A 7,944-nucleotide genomic window follows, 5' to 3' on the forward strand; every position below is an offset into this window, starting at 1 on the left:
ATTTCATTCTAAGACTTTCATTGAGACTCTCTTTAATATACATCACCCTATTCTGCATACACCCAACAGTGCTTTATAACCATTATACACTTACTAAATATACCTACACATACCCACATAACTAACACCTACTGTACACCTCATAAGTTAGTCAGGTTTGTCTGATGATGACTTTTGACTTATCAGAGCTGACTTGTTTTTACCCACAACTGACTTGTTTTTATCCACCATGGTGAGTTTAACAACAATGAAGTCATTCTGTAACTACAGTATAGGACTCAAACATAGTGGGGATGGGTAAACACTCCATGTTGAATGTGTATTTATCTGTGTGTACGTACCCAAAGGAGTGTACAAATCAATTTTTATTTGTCACATGCGCCGAATACAACAGGTGTAGTAGACCTTACAGTGAAATGCTTACTTACAAGCCCTTAACCAACAATGCAGTTAAGAAAAACAAGTTTTTCTGTAAAAAATGGATAAATAAGAAATAAAAGTAGCAAATAATTAGATAATATACAGAGATAATATACAGAGTATCAGCAGCGTAGAAAAGTCTATGACTAGGGTGGCTGGAGTCTGACAATTTTTAGGGCCTTCCTCTGACACCGCCTGGTATAGAGGTCCTGGATGGCAGGTAGCTTGGCCCTGGTTATGTACTGGGCTGTACGCACTAGTGCTTTGCAGTTGGGGGCCGAGCAGTTGCCATGCCAGGTAGTGATGCAACCAGTCAGGATGCTCTCGATGGTGCAGCTGTAGAACGTCTTGAGGATCTGAGGACCCATGCCAAATCTTTTCAGTGTCCTGAGGGGAAATAGGCCTTGTCGTGCCCTCTTCATGACTGTCTTGGTGTGTTTGGTGTATCATCTCCTTTGTCTTGATCATGTTGAGGGAGAGGTTGTTGTCCTGGCACCACACGGCCAGGTCTCTAACTTCCTCCCTATAGGCTGTCTCACTGTTGTGTCATCAGCAAACTTAATATGATGGTGTTGGAGTCATGCCTGGCCGTGCAGTCATGAGTGAACAGGGAGTACTGGAGGGGACTGAGCACGCACCCCTGAGTGGCCCCCGTGTTGAGGATCAGCGTGGCTGATATATTCTACCCTTACCACCTGGGGGCGGCCCGTCAGGAAGTACAGGATCCAGTTGCAGAAGGAGGTGTTTAGTCCCAGGGTCCTTAGCTTAGTGGTGAGCTTTGAGGGCACTATGGTGTTGAACGCTGAGCTGTAGTCAATGAATAGCATTCTCACATAATGTTCCTTTTGTTCAGGTGGGAAAGGGCAGTGTGGAGTGCAATAGAGATTGATGCTGATGCTCTCATGCATGTTACAGTGTTACTTGCCTCGAAGCGAGCATATATGTACTTTAGCTTGTCTTGTAGGCTCATGTCACTGGGCAATGAGTAATTCTGAGTATACCAAACATTAAAACAACTTCCTAATATTAAGTTGCAGTCCTCCTTTTGTCCCCACAACAGCCTCAATTTGTCGGGCCATGTACTCTACAAGGTGTTGAAAGCGTTCCACAGGAATGCTGGCCCATGTCGACTCCAATGCTTCCCTCAGTTGTGTCAAGTTGTCTGGATGTCCTTTGGGTTGTAGACACTTCTTGATACAGACAGGAAACTGTTGTGTGAAAAACCCAGCAGCGTAGCAGTTCTTGAGACAAACCGGTGTGCCTGGCACCTACTACCATACCCCGTTCAAAGGCAGGTATTTTGTCTTGCCCATTCACACTCTGAATGGCACACACACACACAATCCATGTCTCAAGGCTTGAAAATCCTTCTTTAACCTGTCTCCTCCCCTTCATCTACACTGATTGAAGTGGATTTAACAAGTGACATCAATAAGGGATCGTAGCTTTCACCTGGATTCACCTGGTCAGTCTGTCATGGAAAGAGCAGGTGTTCTTAATGTTTTGTCTATCACCTGTGTCTTCCAGTGCTTCTGGTGAAGTAGGAGGGTCTGGGGAACCCTGAGGGGAACATGGTCAATGGACTACACCACCTCCTGAACCCACAGAGGAACCAGCTGAGCAGCACAGGACCACACACAGTCTCACTGAGGTGAGCCCTCTGTAAACTACTGTCTGAATGGTATTAGGTCAGGGCCTGTATCCACAAAGACTCTCATTGCAGGAGTGCTGATCTAGGATCAATTTAGCCTTTTAGATCAAAATGAATAAGATTATATAAAGATCCTAGATAAAATGTTATTGGTCACATACACATGGTTAGCATATGTTAATGCGAGGTTAGTGAAATGCTTGTGCTTCTTGTTCCGACCGTGTAGTAATATCTAACAAGTAATCTAACAATTATCTTATACACACAAGTGTAAAGGAATGAATAAGAATATGTACAGTGCCTTGCGAAAGTATTCGGCCCCCTTGAACTTTGCGACCTTTTGCCACATTTCAGGCTTCAAACATAAAGATATAAAACTGTATTTTTTTGTGAAGAATCAACAACAAGTGGGACACAATCATGAAGTGGAACGACATTTATTGGATATTTCAAACTTTTTTAACAAATCAAAAACTGAAAAATTGGGCGTGCAAAATTATTCAGCCCCCTTAAGTTAATACTTTGTAGCGCCACCTTTTGCTGCGATTACAGCTGTAAGTCACTTGGGGTATGTCTCTATCAGTTTTGCACATCGAGAGACTGACATTTTTTTCCATTCCTCCTTGCAAAACAGCTGGAGCTCAGTGAGGTTGGATGGAGAGCCTTTGTGAACAGCAGTTTTCAGTTCTTTCCACAGATTCTCGATTGGATTCAGGTCTGGACTTTGACTTGGCCATTCTAACACCTGGATATGTTTATTTTTGAACCATTCCATTGTAGATTTTGCTTTATGTTTTGGATCATTGTCTTGTTGGAAGACAAATCTCCATCCCAGTCTCAGGTCTTTTGCAGACTCCATCAGGTTTTCTTCCAGAATGGTCCTGTATTTGGCTCCATCCATCTTCCCATCAATTTTAACCATCTTCCATGTCCCTGCTGAAGAAAAGCAGGCCCAAACCATGATGCTGCCACCACCATGTTTGACAGTGGGGATGGTGTGTTCAGCTGTGTTGCTTTTACGCCAAACATAACGTTTTGCATTGTTGCCAAAAAGTTCAATTTTGGTTTCATCTGACCAGAGCACCTTCTTCCACATGTTTGGTGTGTCTCCCAGGTGGCTTGTGGCAAACTTTAAACAACACTTTTTATGGATATCTTTAAGAAATGGCTTTCTTCTTGCCACTCTTCCATAAAGGCCAGATTTGTGCAATATACGGCTGATTGTTGTCCTATGGACAGAGTCTCCCACCTCAGCTGTAGATCTCTGCAGTTCATCCAGAGTGATCATGGGCCTCTTGGCTGCATCTCTGATCAGTCTTCTCCTTGTATGAGCTGAAAGTTTAGAGGGACGGCCAGGTCTTGGTAGATTTGCAGTGGTCTGATACTCCTTCCATTTCAATATTATCGCTTGCACAGTGCTCCTTGGGATGTTTAAAGCTTGGGAAATCTTTTTGTATCCAAATCCGGCTTTAAACTTCTTCACAACAGTATCTCGGACCTGCCTGGTGTGTTCCTTGTTCTTCATGATGCTCTCTGCGCTTTTAACGGACCTCTGAGACTATCACAGTGCAGGTGCATTTATACGGAGACTTGATTACACACAGGTGGATTGTATTTATCATCATTAGTCATTTAGGTCAACATTGGATCATTCAGAGATCCTCACTGAACTTCTGGAGAGAGTTTGCTGCACTGAAAGTAAAGGGGCTGAATAATTTTGCACGCCCAATTTTTCAGTTTTTGATTTGTTAAAAAAGTTTGAAATATCCAATAAATGTCGTTCCACTTCATGATTGTGTCCCACTTGTTGTTGATTCTTCACAAAAAAATACAGTTTTATATCTTTATGTTTGAAGCCTGAAATGTGGCAAAAGGTCGCAAAGTTCAAGGGGGCCGAATACTTTCGCAAGGCACTGTACATATAAATATATGGATGAGCGATGGCTGAACGGCGTTGGCAAGATACAGTAGATGGTATAGAGTACAGTATATACATATGAGATGAGTAATATAGGGTATGTAAACATTATATAAAGTGGCATTGTTTAAAGTGACTAGTGATACATTTATTACATCCCATTTTTAATGATTAAAGTGGCTAGATATTTGAGTCAGTATATTGGCAGCAGCCACTCAATGTTAGTGATGGCTGTTTAACAGTCTGATGGCCTTGAGATAGAAGCTGTTTTTCAGTCTCTCGGTCCCAGCTTTGATGCACCTGTACTGACCTCGCCTTCTGGATGATAGCGGGGTGAACAGGCAGTGGCTCGGGTGGTTGTTGATCTTTTTGGCCTTCCTGTGACATCAGGTGCTGTAGGTGTCCTTGAGGGCAGGTAGTTTGCCCCCGGTGATGCGTTGTGCAGACCGCACTACCCTCTGGAGAGCCTTGCAGCTGTGGGCGGAGCCGTACCAGGCGGTGATACAGCCCAACAGAATGCTCTCGATTGTGCATCTGTAAAAGTTTGTGAATGTTTTTGGTGACAAGCCAAATTTCTTCAGCCTCCTGAGATTGAAGAGGCGCTGTTGTGCCTTCTTCACCACGCTGTCTGTGTGGGTGGACCATTTCAGTTCGTCGGTGATGTGTACGCCGAGGAACTTAAAACTTTCCAGCTTCTCCACTACTGTCCCGTCGATGTGGATATGGGGGTTCTCCCTCTGCTGTTTCCTGAAGTCCACGATCATCTTCTTTGTTTTGTTGACGTTGATACAGGTAATGAGTGGAGAACAGGAGGGTGGGTAGGTGATCAAATAATTATGTCATGCAATAAAGTGCAAATTAATTACTTAAAAATCATACAATGTAATTTTCTGGATTTTTGTTTTAGATTCCGTCTCCCACAGTTGAAGTGTACCTATGATAAAAATGACAGACCTCTACATGCTTTGTAAGTAGGAAAACCTGCAAAATCGGCAGTGTTTCAAATACTTGTTCTCCCCACTGTAAGTAAATTCATTAGGCCCTAATCTATGGATTTCACATGAACGGGCAGGGGTGCAGCCATGGGTGGGCACCCACTACCAGGCCCAGCCAATCAGAATGAGTTTCTATCCACAAAAGCGCTTTATTACAGATGTTGTGTTGTGTGACAAAACTGCACATTTTAAAGTGGACGTTTACAGTGCATTCAGATCCTTTGCACATTTTGTTACATTACAGCCTTATTCTAAAATGGATTCGATTATTTTTTCCCCTCATCAATCTACACACAATACCCCATAATGACAAAGCAAAAACAGTTTTTTTTTTAGAGATTTCTGCATATGTATAGCTTATTTACATAAGTATTCAGCCCTTTTGCTATGATTCTCGAAATTGAGCTCAGGTGAATCCTGTTTCCATTGATCATCCTTGAGATGTGTCTACAACTTGATTGGAGTCCACCTGTGGTAAATTCAATTTATTGGACATGATTTAGAAAGGCACACCTGTCTATATAAGGTCCCACAGTTGACAGTGCATGTCAGAGCAAAAACCAAGCCATGAGGTTGAAGGAATTGTCCCAAGAGCTCCAAGACAGGATTTTGCAGAGGCACAGATCTTGGGAAGGATACCAAAAAATGTCTGCCTCATTGAAGGTCCTCATGAACACAGTAACCTCCATCATTCTTAAATGGAATAAGTTTGGAACCACCAAGACTCTTCCTAGAGCTGGCACCCGGCCGAACTGAGCAATCGGGGGAGAAGTGCCTTGGTCAGGGAGGTGACCAAGAACCTGATGGTCACTCTGACAGAGCTCCAGAGTTCCTCTGTGGAGATGGGAGAACCTTCCAGAAGGACAACCATCTCTGCAGCATTCCAACAAACAGGCCTTTATGGTAGAGTGGCCAGACGGAAGCCACTCCTCAGTAAACGGCAAATGACAGCCCGCTTGGAGTTTGCCAAACGTCCCCTAAAGGACTCTCAGACCATGAGAAACAAGATTCTCTGGTCTGATGAAACCAAGATTGAACTCTTTGGCCTGAACTCCACATTTTTTCCGACATGTTACGTTACAGCCTTATTTTAAAATAAATGCCATAAAATAACAGTTTATTTTTTTGGTGTGGAATGAACAGCTGCCCGAAGACGGAATTAGGGATTTTCTAATTGGACTTCTCTGTGGCTGTGTATGAAAAGTGTCTTTCTGGGCCAGGTGTCAGTTAAACTACAGTGCCAAAGCAAGTCATATATTGCAGTAAAATACTTTATCTTAGAGAACACAGGTTAAATGTTTTTAAAAAAAAGTGTGTAATGTTCTCTTACTTAGAAAACAGTCCGGATCATACAGGCCTAGACAATATCCAAAACAACTAACAATACACTGAATTCATACATTTTCAGTCATTTATAACACAATACCACAACACAACTCAGTAACGTATTCAATAATTTTGCTGTGTATTTCGGATGCCAATAGAATGTACCAGAGGCCGCCAAAATAGAGCTTGTTTGGCATAAAGTTCTTAACCCAGGGGATCCTGGCTGGCTACTTTTTCTATTTAGCTGGCTACTCCATGTGCTTGTGGGAAAAAAAACTGAGCCCCACCATGTACGTACGGTGTCGGTCAGTGTCCAGTGAGTGAGGATGCTTGTCACAGTAAATGGAAAGAGGGTAGGTGGTAGGAGACGGGAGAGGAGACATTAACTGGAGAGAGAGGCAGGGAGAGGGAGTGTGAGGGGTTGTCCACATTGTTTTTGCTTTAACCACCAGATGACAGAAAGATGAGCTGAACATAACAGTGTGCCAGTGGAAGGAAGGACAATAGCAGGTGACCCAACTGCGGTTTGTGACTACTATCATTTCCCATTGTAACCAAGTCAATCGCAGTAATTCCGTTTCCGATTTGGTAACAGAATTGGGAGTTTCAATCCCCTAATAATTCATAAACAAACTTGATATCAGTAAAAATAATAACTAATTGGTAGGTCTACCTTGACACGTTACCTCTGACCTGTTGTTAATCCTTCCTCCTCATGAGCGTAAACTGTGTTAGAAGAGTTTCTACTTCCTGAATCACCTTATCCGATATGAGTGTCCACAACGGGGAGAAATCATAGCAGTGTGTCTTCAGATGTACGCAAGGAATATCTGGAAAACACTGTTTAGCTGACATAGTTATCATGTGAAATGTCTTTGGGTAAAAAGGGTAATTAACCACATACCCCTCATTAACCCTTTGTTAACTTGTCATTTCAAACAGACTTGTGTAAATGCCTGTTTTTAGAGAGGCAGTACCAAGGCTAGAACGAGGTCTGTTGAATATTTAACCTACTGAGGTGATGTACACTGATCAAAAATATAAACGCAACATGTAAAATGTTGGTTCCATGTTTTATGCTGAAATAAAATATCCTGGAAATGTTCCATATGCACAAAAAAACGTATTTCTCTAAAATGTTGTGCACAAATGTTTACATCCGTACTAGTGAGCATTTCTCCTTTGCCAAGATAATCCATCCACCTGACAGGTGTGGCATATCAAGAAGCTGATTAAACAGCATCATCAGCTGGGGACAATAAAAAGCCACTCTAAAATGTGCAGTTTTGTCACACAACACAATGCCACAGAAGTCTCAAGTTTTGAGGGAGCATACAATTAGCATGCTGGCTGCAGGAATGTCCACCAGAGCTGTTGCCAGATAATTTTATGTTCATTTGCCTACCATAAGCCATCGCCAATGTCGATTTAGAGAATTTGGCAGTACATCCAACCGGCCTCACAACCACAGACCACGTGTAACCACGCCAGCCCAGGACCTCCACATCCGGCTTCTTCACCTGCGGGATCGTCTGAGACCAGTTATCCGGACAGCTGATGAAACTGTGGGTTTGCACAACCAAAGAATTGCTGCACAAACTGTCAGAATCTGTTTTAGGGAAGCTCATCTGTGT

At 42.8% G+C, this 7,944-nt stretch overlaps 1 protein-coding gene across 1 annotated transcript in view; it reads left to right on the top strand.

Moving 5' to 3' along the window:
* Positions 1 to 7,944, top strand: part of LOC110534464 (zinc finger protein 528) — a 115,559-nt gene that overhangs the window by 33,657 nt on the left and 73,958 nt on the right. The window lies entirely within an intron of this gene.

The sequence above is a fragment of the Oncorhynchus mykiss genome, chromosome 10, assembly GCF_013265735.2.
Source record: "Oncorhynchus mykiss isolate Arlee chromosome 10, USDA_OmykA_1.1, whole genome shotgun sequence".
Taxonomy (NCBI): Eukaryota; Metazoa; Chordata; class Actinopteri; order Salmoniformes; family Salmonidae; genus Oncorhynchus; species Oncorhynchus mykiss.